Below are 17053 nucleotides of genomic sequence, written 5' to 3' on the forward strand. Positions count from 1 at the left end.
TGAATCAGAATCTGTGCCTTAACAGGTGATTCACATGCACGTAAAGGAGAGGCACTGGCCTCACCTGACAAACTGAGAGGCCCGAGACTGGAGGTCGCAGCCTCGCCTGGGTAAAGGGGCTTCATTCGGACAACCCCTATGTGAGTGGCCTCCCCCAGGGCTGGGCCCACACCAGTGGGCCATGGTGCTGTACCTGCTATTCTATTTTACAAACTCAGGGTCACATTTTCCTGGAACTCGGGAGTGGGCAGGAAGGGGCAGAGGACAAAGGAGGTGGAGGAAAAAGGGAGATGGAAAGAAGGTGTGCCTGCCCTCATTTCTCTGCAATGCTCAGGAAAGCCAGTGGAAGGGATGGAAAGGTAACTTGGAGCACTGAGTAGTGAGGAGAGGGGCGTCTCCTCAAGCTTAGCCGCTTGTCTTGTTCACAGAGAGCAGAAACTCTGAGACCCAAGCATCTGGTTCACTTCCAGCTCTCTACACGGCAGCTTCGGGTCTTACACAGATCACATCGAGATGGGCTGGGACCCGGGACACTTTGCTGCAATCCATGCACCTGGACAAACGTCTCCTCAAACAACAAAATACAGAGAAACTTGAAGGGACTAAAAATATTACTGCTTGCATGCGTAGTAGGGGCAAATTTATGGACAAGATACAAAAAGACCAAAATCCAACTGCCACTTCTGAAGAGCTGGGAGCAAAAATACGGTGTGAGGAGCAAAAGTAGAGTGTCAGGCAAAAGCAGGGTACTGCACATGCCCCTTGCACTCAGCACCACCAAAGGGATGCCAAACCACCTAAGTCACTCCTCCAGCCTGACCCTTGGACACACCCCTACCCTCACCCCATATAAAGAACCAGGTAGTTCATCCCCCTCAAAGGGAGCAGGCAAGGGAACCTGTTACTTCTTTTCAATTCCTCCTGTTTCAGCAGGGGCCCCAAAAAAGCCTTGCCTCAATTTCCTGTCTGGCCTCTGATCAATTTCTATTGACTAAGGAAGACCAAGGACCCTAGCTGGTATCAACACGACCTTTCTTGGCCTCAGTTTTTTCAACTGTCAAATAAGGATAACTAATAGTACCTACCTCTGAGAGCTGCTGGGAGGATGCAAGGCATCAGTATCTTAGGTGCTTACAACCATGTACTTTGGTAGCACACAAGGACCTCTAGGGAAATGCTAATCAATATGATATGGTCAGGAAAATTAATACACTAGACAGGAAGGGGGAATCCCAGAAGGAAACAGCTGACCAGCTCAACCTATTTTTATTGATTCTCTCCTACATGCCAGGCACACGAAGCCTCGGAGATAAAGCAATGAAGATCCTGGCCTCTGGAGGAGTTCACAGTCTAAGGGGGTTTGAAAGCAAGGCTGTTCATAAATAAGGTGTCTGAGTTCAGCATTCCCTGTTTCATTTTTTAAAGAAATCAACCAGATAGACCAGGGGGTGTTTGGTTGGCAAGGTCAGAAAAGGATCTAATTAAAAGGAAAAAGTCTCATTTTCCAGTGGATGACACTGGAAAGTGGGAGAAATGTCCACTTTCTTAGCATTGAGCTCTATATATAAGCACCAAATTTCTACCCTCAACTTACTTTTTAAACTACTGTTACAGTTGCATAAGAATTTAATTTTAAAAGGACTTCAGGAACACCCAGCTCTCTATGCCTAGCTTCTCACTGCTACTTAATGATAGGATAGATTAAATTCTTCAAGAATTTAATATTAACTTCTCAACCACTAAATACTGCTAGCTGTCACCTTAGACTCTATCAGGCAACATGCTCCTAGGAAGTCTAAAAACAAAGACCAGCTTGTTCGTATCTACCCTCTCTGACCAACAGTAGTTATGAAAGGTGATTAGAGTGTAACACATATTCACTGGCCTCAGAAATCAGATCATTTCCACTTCTGCCTTTGGGAAGGACAGAGTCGTGCCTATGAAGCCTAATGTATTCAGCTTCAACCTGAATACTTTATCTTTAATTGCTTGATGTTGGTGCAGGACCAGTTTAAACACTCAGCCCTGGCTCTTTAACAAAGTGGCCTTTTCCTTCAGAGCCATCAGACATTAAAGACCCACACCTGCCAATCCACAGAACAGCCAAACAAGGTGAAATAGGGCAAAATTACCATCCTTAGGAAAGTGGCGAATTTCAGGCTGTGAAGACTGGAAACTAGTTTGAGGCACAGCACTTGTGGTTTTGTTCAAATCTTACAAACTATTTGCGTGTAATTTCTTCCCCAGAGGAAAGTGAAAAGGAGCCATCAACTTAACTCAAAGGTAAACACATGCTCTTATTTCCTCCCCCTTGGGATGATGACAAAGGAGACAGAAGCAGAACAAAAGTTAACAGGCCACGGCTCACCTTATGTAACCCCGAGAGGACGCTGTTACCCAAGCCAGCGCTGCTGAATGACGGTCAACATTTTACAGAGGCTCTTCGTCTTAGAGCGCAAATGCCCTCCTCCAGGTGCTATTCATCTGAGCCTCAAACCAAGCCCACGAGGCAGGCTGGCCAGGAAGGACTGGTTCCAAAGATCAGCAGGGGAAACTGAGGCTCGGGGAGGGCAGTGATGCAGGCTCCGGATGGGAGAATTACAGCTGGGGCCAGACTTAGCTCTCAATTCTTCCTCTTCGGTTGTTCCCCATTCACCTAATTCAACTGAACCTTCCCAGAGTTTAAGAGATTCACAGAAGATAAACTAATGAAATGCTCAGAATTTCTTTTTTTTTTTTTTTGTAATTTTTTTTAAAATTTTATTTTATTTTTAAACTTTACATAATTGTATTAGTTTTGCCAAATATCAAAATGAATCCGCCACAGGTATACATGTGTTCCCCATCCTGAACCCTCCTCCCTCCTCCCTCCCCATACCATCCCTCTGGGTCGTCCCAGTGCACTAGCCCCAAGCATCCAGTATCGTGTATCGAACCTGGACTGGCAACTTGTTTCTTACATGATATTTTACATGTTTCAATGTCATTCTCCCAAGTCTTCCCACCCTCTCCCTCTCCCACAGAGTCCATAAGACTGTTAAGCCAACAACAGAGCAAATATTTTCAACCTGGTCCCCGAAATGTTCGCTCCTACTGTGAATGAACCTCAACAGGGGTGTACACTTTAGGTCCCCTCATTTCCTCCCATCTACATGAACGATGAACATCAGTGAATGAGACGAGGGAAGGATGGGCCGAGACAACCACACCAACGAAACTGAGCACCCCTGAGCCGCTCAGGAGTGCGCTTCTGGTTAAAAAAAAAAAAAAAGAAAAAAACCCACCAATTCTATGAACACAGAGTCAAGACCCAACACCTTGACTGAAAGTCAGCCAGACTCAACTGAGACCAACACACTGACTTTACCAAAACCACAGTAATCTGATAAACTTAATAAGCAATTTAATGTTGTTCTGAGGACTAGATTCATACCCCATTCCCCTATAGCCTATCTCTGCCACCCCGACCTCACCCACACAAATCCAAAACCTCTTCGGGCACACTGGGCCGCTCAGTTGTTATTAAGGTTCCTTGGTGTGCTGGTCTTAGAAGCCCTTGGCTTTCTTGCATATAATTTTTCCTTAGTCCCAATCATGGGTACCTTAGCCTTTATGGGAAGGAGAAGGCAACGAACATTTAACATTCTAGCTGCATGTCAGTTACTTTTCTACGAGCTAGGTCTCACTCTGATCTTACAGGTAAGAAAGCTGTGGCTCAGATGTTAATTACCTTGCCCAAGTTCCCACAGCAAATTAATGGTGGAGCCACACTTCACGTTCAGCTCTGTCCCACTCCGATGCCATCCTCATGCTGTATCAGCTTCGACTCACAGTGGTCCATGGACCAGCAGCATCTGCATCAGTGGGAGTTTAAGTGCAGAATCCCTGACCCCAACCCCTACTGAATCAGAATCAGAATCTTAACAAGATCCCCGGGTGCTCCTTGTCCATGAGCTGGAGAAGTGCAGGTAAGCTACACCACAGTAGGTTAAAGAGGTGAGAAACAGTCTCTATCAGAGGCGACAATGTTCCGCTGCATCACAACTCTTGGACCCAAATACACTGGCGCTTGTGTAGTGCTGAAATGGAGCAGGATCCTATGGTTCTTGTCCCCCTTGTCCTCTGCCTGTGGAAAAACTTTAGCCAAAGGATAAGCTTAATCAGAGCAATGAGAACACGCAGAAACAAAGGAAAACAATCAGAGGAGACCAAACAATAATAGTCATTAAGCTAGGCAAGGACCTTAGTTCCTTCTCAACGGCTATAGACAATATTCTGAGCCATATCCTGGGGGCTGTCATATAGATACTGAAACCGCCACCAGGTGGAAGAAGTTAAGTACATGATGATCAGACTGTAGCCATGACATCAGTTCAGTTCAGTTGCTCAGTCATGTCCGACTCTTTAAGATTCCATGAACCTTAGCATGCCAGGCCTCCCTGTCCATCACCAACACCCGGAGTTTACCCAAACTCATATCCACTGAGTCGGTGATGCCATCCAACCATTTCATCCTCTGTCATCCCCTTCTCCTCCCCCCTTCAATCTTTCCCAGCATCAGGGTCTTTTTAAATGAATCAGCTCTTCGAATCAGGTGGCCAAAGTATTGGAGTTTCAGCTTCAACATCAGTCTTTCCAATGAACATTCAGGACTGATTTCCTTTAGGATGGACCAGTTGGATCTCCTTGCAGTCCAAGGGACTCTCAAGAGTCTTCTCCAACACCACAGTTCAGAAGCATCAATTCTTTCTCCAACTCTCACATCCATACATGCACTGCCACAATTCCAAGAACTGGCCTCAAGAAATGTAAACAGACCCTGTAACTAAAGATTGCTGCTGCTGAGTCGCTTCAGTTGTGTCCGACTCTGTGCGACCCCATAGACAGCAGCCCACCAGGCTATGCAGTCCCCGGGATTCTCCAGGCAAGAACACTGGAGTGGGTTGCCATTTCTTTCTCCAAACTAAAGATTAACTGTACTTTAAACAATCAAGATGATGCTGGTCAGACCACCGATGACAATTTCAAGATGACTGTCAGAGCTGACTGTGCGGTTCCTGCATGTAGCCCCCTCCCTCAGCCTATAAAAGCTCTAGCCCACTGGTTTAGGCAGCTGGTCTCCCTCCCCGCTACTGCCTCACCCCACTCCAGGTTGCCATCATCAAACATGAGGCAAAGTTTCCTTTCTATCAACCTTGCCTCTTTACTGGCTTTTGAGCAGCAAGCAACTGGACCCCCTTTTTAGTTACAGTGCTAAGTACCACATGAACCCTGTTTAATACATAGATTTCTTTTTTAAAGGGTAGTCTTGACACAGTTCCACAACCACTTAGAAGATGATGCTAAAACATTTATCACAGTCCAGTCTTAAGGGAGAAGATAAACATAAGCTGCCCGGTTGGGCCTGTCCATTGTTTTCCAGTGGATCTCAACAAAAAAGCCTAAACATGGACTTAGTCTTCTTTGTCGCCACAAACACACTCCTATCTAAAGATCACAGGGAATTAGCCATGAAAACCATCCCACTGACTCAGGAACAACTTGGAATGCAACCTTTTAATTCAGAGGAAGGACTCTGGGATGAAAGAATAACAGAAAAATCCCAGAAGATTCAAAGACAAACAAAGAGAAAGGAGTTATCTGCTGCTGCTAAGTCGCTTCAGTCGTGTCCGACTCTGTGCAACCCCATAGACGGCAGCCCACCAGGCTCCCCCGTCCCTGGGATTCTCCAGGTAAGAACACTGGAGTAGGTTGCCATTTCCTTCTCCGATGCATGAAAATGAAAAGTGAAAGTGAAGTTGCTCAGTCGTGTCCGACTCTTAGCGACCCCATGGACTGCAGCCTACCAGGCTGCTCCGTTCATGGGATTTTCCAGGCAAGAGTACTGAAGTGGGGTGCCATTGCCTTCTCCGGAAAGGAGTTATCTAGTTATCTCTTATTTTTTCCAAGAGCAGAAAACCTGGCCCGAAACTGATAGCCTATTCCTGCATCTCTCTCACCACCTTTTTCTTATTATTCTCCTTTTACTTTACCCACAGTGGCATTCTTGCTTTTTTTTTTTTCTTGAGATATTTACACACTGCAAAATTTACCCTTTTAAAGAATACAATTCAGTAGTTTTAATGTATTCAAAGTTGTCCAATCATCCCAGAATATTTTCATCACTCCCAAAAGAAATTCCATGCCCATCAACAGCCACTCCCAGCCCCTGGCAGCCACTAAGGTAACTTTTTATCACTTTGGATTTGCCTCTTCTGGACATTTAATAATGACATCAAACAATATGCAGCCTTTTGTGTCTGGCTTTTTTCATATAGCATGCCTTCAAGGTTCATCTGTGTTGAAGCATAAATCAAATTTCATTCTGTTTATAGATGAATAGTATTCCATCATTTGGATTTTGCTCATTCATTTATCAGTTGGTGGACATCTGGTTTGTTTCCACTTTGCGGCTATTATGAATATTGCTGTCATGAACATTTGTGTGCAAATGTCTGCATGAACATGTTTTCTATTCTCTTGGGAATATACCAAGGAGGAGAACTGGCCATGAGATACCCTGATGTTTAACATTTTGAGGAGCTGCCTGTTTTCCAAAGCAGTTGCACTATTTTCCATTCCCATCAACAATGTAATGTGGGAGGGTTCTGATTTCTCCATATCCTTAACCAAGACTTGTTATTATACATCTTTTTGATCATAGCCATCCTAATGGGTGTGAAGTGGTACCTCTCTGAGGTTTCAATTTGTATTTCCCCAATGACTAATAATGTTGAGCATCTTTTCCTCTCCTTATTGGCCATTTGTATATTGTACCTGAGGGGAAAAAAAAAGAATATTTAAATCCTTTGCCCCTTTCTAAATTGGGTTATTTGCCTTTCTGGCTTCTTTGGTAGCTCACTGGTAAAGAATCTGCGTGCCAACGCAGGAGACGCACATTCAATCCCTGGGTCAGGAAGATCCCCTGGAAGAGGAAATGGCAACCCACTCCAGCATCCTTGCATGGGAAATTCCACGGACAAAGGAACCTAGTGGGCTACAGTCCATGGAGTTGCACGAGAGTCAGACATAGTGAATAAACAACATTTGCCTTCTTACTGAGTTGTAAGAGCTCTTTCTTCTTGCTTATTTTTGAAGCTCCAGTCAAGACTCCCTCTTCAGTTGGATTTATATTTGAATTACTCCCTCTGCATCTTGAACCACCATTCTCAGAAAGCCTAGGAACACTTTCTCTCTCCCTTTCTGTCCTATGAACCCCCACTAGCTTTCAACATGAGTGCTAGACCCTTCTGCTTTACCCACAACAAGCTTGCCTGTGGTCACAAGAACTCATCTGCTACCTCAGTGAACTTACAGAATCAAGAAAGAACTTGACAGATTCTTTGAGCTCTGCCACAGGTTCCGGCGGTCTCACTCTGGGCTAGGCACAGCCCTTAAGAGTTCTTATGTTCTCTGAAAACTATTTACATGCAGGCACAAGTACAATTTCACCCCCTACTCCCTGACATCACCAACCTAAAATGCTACCTCTCCTCTTCATAAAAGTGCTACCCTTCAGTGCCAGCAATTTCACAGTCGAGCCGCTCCATAGAAGCTTCTTCAGCCACCACAGCTAAAATAGCTTCTTTCTACTCTGAAATAAACAGGAATCATCTGTAGAGTTCATGCACCAATTAATATCCATAATTTATTGATGCCCTGATATTTTAGGGATAGACCAGGTGAAACCACCCACCCACAAGTGATGTTAAACAATGCTTTAGAACTGCTGGGATGTGCTGATGCAGTAAAGGAGTCCTGGATACACACATAACCTCAAAAATGCTCTGGGAAAAGTCTCATTGGATAAATAGAACCAAGTTCTCTGATGTTGATATGGTTTGCTGCTGCTGCTAAGTCACTTCTGTTGTGTCCGACTCTGTGCAACCCCATAGACGGCAGCCCACCAGGCTCCCCTGTCCCTGGGATTCTCCAGGCAAGAACACTGGAGTGGGTTGCCATTTCCTTCTCCAATGCATGAAAGTGAAAAGTGAAAGTGAAGTCACTCAGTCGTGTCCGACTCTTCGTGACCCCATGAACTGCAGCCTACCAGGCTCCTCCATCCATGGGATTTTCCAGGCAAGAGTGCTGGAGTGGGTTGCCATTGCCTTCTCGGTGATATGGTTTAGTGTAGTACTTTTCAGAGTCTTTGATACAATGATACACATGTTGAGAACCTCTGCTGAGGGAAAAACCACCCAAATTGATTCGCCGTTTACAAAAACCCACCTATTAACACCACCCAACAGTCTTTTCGTCCAAATACTCTGGGAATTGCGGAACTAATTCAATGGCTGCTCAATTTCATCAGCTGGACAGCAGAAATCACATTTTCTACCTAGTCAGGAACCAAAATTGTCTTGAGATGCCATTCACTGGAAGTCATTATTAACATGCCAACTTACAGGAAGAGAAGAAAGAAACCATAGATTGAATGTGTTTTATAATTTTTCAGACCCATCTGGAGTTTTGAAATTGGAAAATGATGAAACGTGAAAAGGAAAAAAAAAAACAAAACTGGATCTTAGAAATGAACTAGTGTGGAACAATCTTGAGTATCAGTTTAAAAGCATCCTTCAGGATGGTTGAGAAGAGCCTTCCAGGAACAGACCACAGGCTCTCTAGGACCCAGTGACAACAGCCCTGGAGATCAAAAAGAAATCAAGTATCAAAATGATGGTCTCACAGCAGACTTGGACTAGGGTGCAAAGATATCAAGTGGTCATGTGCTGAGAGAAGTGAGCCACAGTGATAAGAAGCTTCCGCCACACTGAAAAGAAATCCTCCCAGCAAAAAGTAGGGGTAACACCCAAAATATAAACATCACGTTATGGAAGAGAATTTGAAAAATAGAAATGTTCCCTACTCGTGTGAAGTAGAAGAAACCATTTATGTTAGCAATTAGCGGATCTAAAGAATTACAGGCTAAAGATTGTGTCTTTATTGAGTGCTGATTATGGTCAGGAAGACAGGCATGGGCCTTGCAGTTTTCTCTGTTAAAGCACTAAGTGGTACACTTGAGTTTTTGAATAGGTTTCTGATTTACTGATAGGTTTCTCTAGTGCTAATCATGTTAAAACTAAAACAAAGCACAAATGGAAAGCTGAGATAAAGCCGGACGGTCAGCTGGGACTCCATTTGGCACTGCAACGTAAGAAGTGGTTCAAGTGCTGACCCCCCTCAGACACACAGTTCATTTGGGTGTGACACAAACCTTATTCCTGCCCTTGAATGTCATCTCAGGACTCTCCCTGATTCCAGCAGATTCCCGAAGCCTCTCTGACACAAAGCAGCTAAAATTCAAGGGCACAACCTAGGCCATAAGTCATGGCGAAATGTCAGCCCAGGACCATAGCATGGGAAACGAGGTGATGAGTTTAACATTGGGGTGTGCCCAAATAGTGCTGGATTACCAGCTCAATCACACAGCGCAATACTGATACTGCACCGTTGCTCCTTAAAGCTGGCATCCCCAATCTCGGACAGTGAAAGGTAGTCTCCCTCAGTTACTACCAGCACCATCATCTTCCAGAAGAAATGGGAGGCCTTCACCAGATCTGACCACCACAGGACATCTGTCACCTGCCCCCAAGGCCTGGGTAAGCTGTCCCTTCAGAGAAGACACCACAGAGAAAATTCTTTTTAATCTTGCTCATAAGTGATTCACCTGTTCTCTAATCTTCAGGTTCAAGCTGCCAGAACTTCCTGCAGCCTCCTCACCACAAATGTCTGAGATCCCCAAAGAAAGGAAATCGGGTATTTGCTGGATTTATCAATATCAAGGTCACCAACATGAGTCTATCCCAGAGTGGCCTGGAAACCAGAGGCTAAGTATTTTACATTATGAAAAGAAGGGGTCTTTTTATGTAAAAATCATTCATTTGAAGAGTGATCAGATTTACCTAAAACTGGACAATGGGAAGTGGCACAGGTATCTGAAGTAGAAAATGCTTGAGGCAAGTTCCCAAAATGCCCCAAAGAAATCCTGCCTCTACATATGACATATTAAAATAATGGTGTTTCAGAACAAACCTCACCTCTCTTGCATGGCCCCTGGAACAGCAGCACTGGCATCATCTGGAACTAGTTAGAGATGCAAACTTTTGAGATGACCCCTTCCCCTTCCCCTAGACCTAGGAGGCTCCGGCAACACAGCCCAGGAGCAGTGGCTTAACAAGCCCTCCAGGGGACTCGGGTGCTCCTGTTTGAGAACCGGTGCCCTAGGATGGAAGATGCAACACACCTGGGAGGAGGGGTCAGGAACCTGATTAAACCCTTATTAACTGAGTGAGAGGCAATCTCACCTGTTTTTGCCTCTGATCAGCACTGGCCCTCCATCTCATAGACTGATGCCACTGATCAGGGGTTGAGTCCTCAGTTCAAGGTCACTGTTAAGAGACCAAGTCAGAGCTCCAGCCCAGGGTCTGCTGACTCCTTCAGAATCAACCTCGGTTCTCAAACTGGGGCCTGGTTTACATGCCAGTTCTGGGGCCCAGGACTCTGAACACTGATAAGGCAGCCCCACCACCCCCATCTCCTAATCTACACTATGCTGCTTCCTTCCGATAAATATGAGAACTGGCACATCGACGCTTTAAATCAAAAGGGAGATGGATTTAAGGCAAGAGAGGGAAAAAAAGAAGAAAAAGAGTGATTCCAAAGACCTGAGAAACCAAACCTTTTGGTGAGGAGGGGTGAGGGCAGAAGGTCGTGGGGGCTTGTCCTATTTAAAAGGATTAGTTAATTCAAAAACACTAGGTAAAGAGACCAGTCACAGGAAGACATAAACGGTGCTTTCAAGTTTTCTTAGCCCTTTTTATGCCCATTATTCCCAAGTCTCACAACGACCTGCAATGAAAGGAGTGAAGGCCACTATTATCCCCACTTGACAGAAGAGAAAACTGAAGTTTGCGGTGACTTTGTCAGTCTGCATGGTAATCGGGCTGGAAACCTAAAATTTGACCTCAGATCTATTTCTAGAACCCGTGTACCAACACCAGGTGATTTCCACATTTGGCAATCTGCCCCAAAGCAGATTCCTCCACCCCCCACATCAGGAAAAAAAGCGAAGCGAAGAGCCTGTAGGAGAAATGGTGAACCCCTAAAACATGGGACTTGAACAGTGTGTGGGTTCTCCTTTAAGAACTTAACACACAAACCCAACAGCCAAGGTGTTCAGCCAAAAGAGAGAGGAAAAAAAGAGGCATATTTCTAGCCTGCATAATCATTTCTGGACCAATTCCCACTAGCAGCCTTGGAGGCGAACAGCGGCTCACTGCCAGGCTGAAGCTCCTCCACCCCCCAGGTTATGACAGAGCAGCTCTGACTCGTGTGCAGGCAAAACCCCAAAACTCAAAACAAGAAGTGAGAAGAGTGGAGCTAGGAGAAACCGTCAGCATCCTCCACATTGTTCTAATCTATAGCACGGCCAGTTCCAGGGTCCTGGGGTTGCCTGGAACGCAATTTTAGGAGACGATAGGATGAAACGGATATTCTTGGGGGCTCACCACCCTTATTCCTTCCCACCAGGTCCCTGAGGAAGAATCATTGAAAGAGGGGTGGGTTCCTTATAAAGTCCTTGGGGCTGGAGCCCAAGCCAAATACAACCGAAGCATCCTCTCCTAAGGATAGCATGTCAGCCCACGCTCTCCACCTGGCCCTCCCCTCCAGGTCCGGTCCTCAGCGAAGATGAACCGGGTGGGGTTGGTGGAGTGTTCAAAAGCTAAGAAAAGGCTAGAGGAAAAATCGGGCCATCCCCTTAAGCCACGTTCCCCGCCATGTGTGTGAGGCTCCATTCAGTGCGCACCATAAGCGCTCACTGGGAACCCAGCGCCCTTGGCCACGTCTAAGGTTGAGGAGGGGGAGTCGCCCCGCTAAGGGTCTTGGAGGCAGAGAGCCATGCCCTCCCGAACAGCCTACCTCAGTTTTGGCAGGAATGATTTTACTATAAGAAGCTAGCCAGGAAAGCGAAGATCTGGGTGATTCGTGGGTTTCAGTCGGGGGTGGAGGAACTTAGCCCAGGAGCGCAGCGACCCCACTTAGCTCCTCCACACTGGGGGCTTCGGGGCGGCACCCCCGGGACCATGCTACCGCGGGGACAGTGAGGAAAGAAGGGCTCTCTCCTCAACTTTCTCGAAGCAAACTGCTCCGCTCTGCGGCTTGCCCAGCCCTGCCCGCACACCGGGTCCCAGGTTTGGCGGTGCTGAGGGGCGGGGGGGAGGAGGGAACCAGGGACCCGAGTCCCGCTCGGCGAGCACAAAGCAGCTGCACCCCAGCACGCAGCCCCCTCTCCCGCCGCCCGCCAACTTGAAAGCATCTCCCTGGGGCGCCTGCCTACTCCCGCCGCCCCGCAGCGGGGTCCCTAACCTGGCCACACGCATCAGACAGCGCGCCGGGCGCTCCAAAAGCCACGGCTGCTGCAGCCGCATCCCCCCAGCCCCGGCCTGGCCTCTGCCAGGCTCCCCAAGCCCCGGCCCTACCTTGCAGCGCGGTTTGTGCCCAGGCAGTGCCAGAGCGCCGCACGCGTCCCAGCCCGCGAGGCTCCTCCCCGGGAACTGCCCCGTACGGGGCTCCGGGCTCCGGACGAGCTCTGCCTGCTCGGGTGCTGGCTGGCCGCCGCTCGCGCCTCCCGCGCCGGCTCCTGCTGCCGCGCGCGAGGAGGGAGGGGTTGGAGGGGAAACTCCCGGCAACTCCAACTCCGGGCGCTGGAGCTCCAGCTGCAGCCGCGAGCCCGCCCGCCGCTGAGTGCGAGCGCCTGCGAAGCGAGGCTGCCCCCGCGGCCGCCTCTGAGCATGCCCAGTGCGGCCGTGGGCGAGCTCCAGCGCCCTGGCCCTGGGGCAGAAGGCTGAGCTGGGGGCCGGGGACCCGCCCCGAGCTCCCGAGCGCCGAGGGTGGGGGAGGGAGGGAGGGGCTGGTGCAGGGAGGGGGCCCGGGCGCAAAGGGCGGGGCAGAAATGGTGTTTGGAGGGCCTTGCAAGTTTCACGGGTTGTGGGAAGTTTGTGGGTTAGAAAGGTGAGCTGCTTCCGTGAGCTCCTCTGCAAGCCTAAAAGGACGGTGAGGAAATTTGTTCTCCTGGAAAGAACAGGTGGACCCGGCAGATGGGTTTTATCCAGTGTACTCGTTCCTTCAGGTCTGGGGTGTCAAACTCAAGCTAGGGCCTGGCAGGCAGTGTCAGGGAGTGAAACGGGCAGGAGGCAGCGATTGAACTGGAGAGAACTCTCAAGGCAGAGCCACTGGGCTCCAAATTCCCTCGAGTATGCTGCAAGACTAGATTTTCTGGATATTTTCAAGAAATGACAGAGATTTTTTTTTTTAATGTAAAATATCCTAATTTTTCGATCTTGATAACTACTTCAGTTTTTAAAAAACACTCTGGACCAAACAAAACATATCTGAGTTCCTTCTCTGCTCAGCCCCACAGCCAGCCAATTTGAGGATTGTGATTTCCGTGTTAAGCAAAGAGCAGCTGAGTGCCCACTGTGGTTTGGGAAGGCACCGAGGAACCCAGATGATTCAGATTCCCGGCAAAGTACAACCAGTTACTAAAGGAAATAGGTTTTCCAGGCAGAAGGGCGCTGTAGATAAATGCTGAGGCATTCAAGAAGAGAAGGAAGATACTGATGTGGAAAGGGGTGTGAGAACTAACTCTTGGGAAGCATCTTAAAGTATGCAAGTGGAAAGTCACTTTGGGTCTGAAACAGTACTCTGCTGAAGCATTTTGGAGTCTGGGGGAAAAAAGAGGAAAAACCAGTAACATGACCCGGTTTTATTTTAAATTTTTATATTTTTCAATTTTTGCGTTCATGTTTAGAAATACTGCACTGAAACGTTTATCTTGATGACTGAGTTCTTTGATGTCTGGTGAAATTTTGTAGCCCGCCTCACCCTAAGTCAGGCCCTGCTGGGGTGTCAGGTGGTAGTATCCTGGTCTGCTTGATTAGAATATAAGGAACAAGAAACACCATACTGAATGGGAAAGAGGGTTGAAGTGGATGGGAGCTGAGGCAGAGGAATTGGTTGCCAGTCTATGGAACCTGAATTCATTTTGTAGGCTGTGTGGCGCTAACAGATGCTGGGGGAGAAAGTGACATAACCCAAACCGAATTTTGGGAGGATGGGCTGGGCTGCAGACCTAGGAAGGCGGTTTGGAAGAGGAGAATGGGAGAAATGGGGATACCTAGGGCATATTCGGGCTTCCCTGCTGGCTCAGTTGGTAAAGAATGTGCCTACAATGCAGAAGACCTGGGTTCAGTTCCTGGGTGGGGAAGATCCCCTGGAGGAGGGCATGGCAAACCACTCCAGTATTCTTGTCTGGGGAATCCCCATGGACAGAGTAGCCTGCTGGGCTACAGTCCATGGGGTGGCAAAGAGTCGGATACAACTGAGTGACTAAGCACAGTGCAGGGCATATTCAGTGTTGTGGCTTTTTTTTTTCTTTTTAAACACAAGGGATTTCCCTAATAAATTCACATGTTTCTGCTTATTTCTGGAGAGGCTTTTGGTAGGGCTAGCTTAGTGCCAACAAGTAGGGCTCCTGGGTCTAAGCCTCAGCCATTTTCTACCAGGTTTCCATGGGCAAATGGCTCCACTTCTAAGCTGCAAATTCCTGGTCTGTGAAAAGAAAAACAATTCTCCTAGCGTTTATGTAAGGATTTATAGCACCAGTATACGTCTAAGGGCTTTGAAACTCTGAAAATTTAAGCAAATATAAGGCATTGTTCTTATCTACACATCATCTATATGAAATCTAAATTTAAACAAGGAAATTCTATAGCTTTAAAAAAAATAGTCATAGGTAGTAAGCATCTTTGATTTAGCAAGCTCTCTGTGTGTTTAGAATTCCATTTACAGGTCTTCAGAATCTGCTTTTGGGTAATTCAATGATTTTGTGAATTAAAATGTCCCTAAACAGAAAGAAATACGTGAGGGAGATTAAGAGGTACAGACCTCTAGTTGCAAAATAAGTGAGTTACAGGTATAAAATGTAAAGTATGGAATATAGTCCTTAACGATGTAATATCTTACTATGATGACAGATGGTAACCAGGCTCACCATGGTGATCATTTTGAAATGTATAGAAATAACGAATGACTATGTCATGCAACAGGAACCAACACAGCAGTATAGATCAATTATAGTTTAAAAACAAACTCAAAGAAAAGAGATCAGATTTGTCATCACCAGAGGCTAGGGGTGGGGGGCAGGGGAATGGATGAAGGTAGTCAAAAGTACAAACTTCCAATTATGAGATAAATCTGTACTGAGTATATAATGTAAACCATGATAAATATAATCGACACTGCTACATGTTATATATGAAAGGTAAGTGAGCAAATCCTAAGAGATTTTATCACAAGAAATTTTTTATGTACACAAGATGAGGGATGTTCACTAAACTTACTGAGATAATACTTTCATGATGTATGTAAGTCAAATCATTATACTGTACACCTTAAATGTATACAGTGCTGTATGTCAGTTCCATCTCAGGAAAACTGGAACATGATCATGAATGCCTTGTTGCCAAATTCAGACTTAAATTAAAGAAAGTAGGGGAAAACCACTGGACCATTCAGGTACAACCTAAATCAAATCCCTTACGATTATACAGCAGAAGTGAGAAATAGATTCAAGGGATTAAATCTAATAGACAGAGTACCTGAAGAACTATGGATGAAGGTTCGTGACACTGTACAGGAAGCAGTGATCAAGATCATCCCCAAGAAAAAGAAATGCAAAAAGGCAAAATGGTTGTCTGATGAGGCCTTACAAATAGCTGAGAAAATCAGATCAGATCAGATCAGATCAGTCGCTCAGTCGTGTCGGACTCTTTGCAACCCCATGAATTGCAGCACGCCAGGCCTCCTTGTCCATCGCCAACTCCCAGAGTTCACTGAGACTCCATCCATAGAGTCAGTGATGCCATCCAGCCATCTCATCCTCTGTTGTCCCCTTCTCCTCCTGCCCCCAATCCCTCCCAGCATCAGAGTCTTTTGCAATGAGTCAACTCTTCGTATGAGGTGGCCAAAAGTACTGGAGTTTCAGCTTTAGCATCATTCCTTCCAAAGAAATCCCAGGGCTGATCTCCTTCAGAATGGACTGGTTGGATCTCCTTGCAGTCTAAGGGACTCTCAAGAGTCTTCTCCAGCACCACAGTTCAAAAGCATCAATTCTTCGGCGCTCAGCCTTCTTCACAGTACAACTCTCACATCCATACATGACCACAGGAAAAACCATAGCCTTGACTAGACGAATCTTTGTTGGCAAAGCAATGTCTCTGCTTTTGAATATAGTATCTAGGTTGGTCATAACTTTCTTTCCAAGGAGTAAGCATCTTTTAATTTCATGGCTGCAGTCACCATCTGCAGTGATTTTGGAGCCCCAAAAATAAAGTCTGACACTGTTTCCACTGTTTCCCCATCTATTTCCCATGAAGTGGTGGGACCGGATGCCATGATCTTCGTTTTCTGAATGTTGAGCTTTAAGCCAACTTTTTCACTCTCCACTTTCACCTTCATCAAGAGGCTTTTGAGTTCCTCTTCACTTTCTGCCATAAGGGTAGTGTCATCTGCATATCTGAGGTTATTGATATTTCTCCCGGCAATCTTGATTCCAGCTTGTGCTTCTTCCAATCCAGCGTTTCTCATGATGTACTCTGCATATAAGTTAAATAAACAGGGTGACAATATACAGCCTCGACGTACTCCTTTTCCTATTTGGAACCAGTCTGTTGTTCCATGCCCAGTTCTAACTGTTGCTTCCTGACCTGCATACAGATTTCTCAAGAGGCAGATCAGGTGGTCTGGTATTCCAATCTCTTTCAGAATTTTCCACAGTTTATTGTGATCCACACAGTCAAAGGCTTTGGCATAGTCAATAAAGCAGAAATAGATGTTTTTCTGGAAGTCTCTTGCTTTTTCCATGATCCAGCAGATGCTGGCAATTTGATCTCTGGTTCCTCTGCCTTTAGGAGAAGGTAAACACAAAGAAAACTCAGCAGTGGCCACAGGACTG

The 17053-nt window shown here is 46.4% G+C and overlaps 1 protein-coding gene across 2 annotated transcripts in view; it reads right to left on the reverse strand.

The window, feature by feature from the left end:
* STXBP6 (syntaxin binding protein 6) overlaps positions 1-12833 on the reverse strand; it is a 272449-nt gene extending 259616 nt beyond the window's left edge. Inside the window, exon 1 of one of the 2 annotated variants that reach the window (XM_019983776.2) lies at positions 12519-12833. The gene's annotated coding sequence lies outside the window, so the exon portion shown is untranslated. The remainder of the gene's footprint in view (positions 1-12518) is intronic. The other variant, XM_019983777.2, reaches the window with a different exon arrangement.
* Positions 12834-17053: the final 4220 nt, after the last annotated feature.

Source organism: Bos indicus, chromosome 21 (genome assembly GCF_029378745.1).
Source record: "Bos indicus isolate NIAB-ARS_2022 breed Sahiwal x Tharparkar chromosome 21, NIAB-ARS_B.indTharparkar_mat_pri_1.0, whole genome shotgun sequence".
In the NCBI taxonomy this organism is placed as follows: domain Eukaryota; kingdom Metazoa; phylum Chordata; class Mammalia; order Artiodactyla; family Bovidae; genus Bos; species Bos indicus.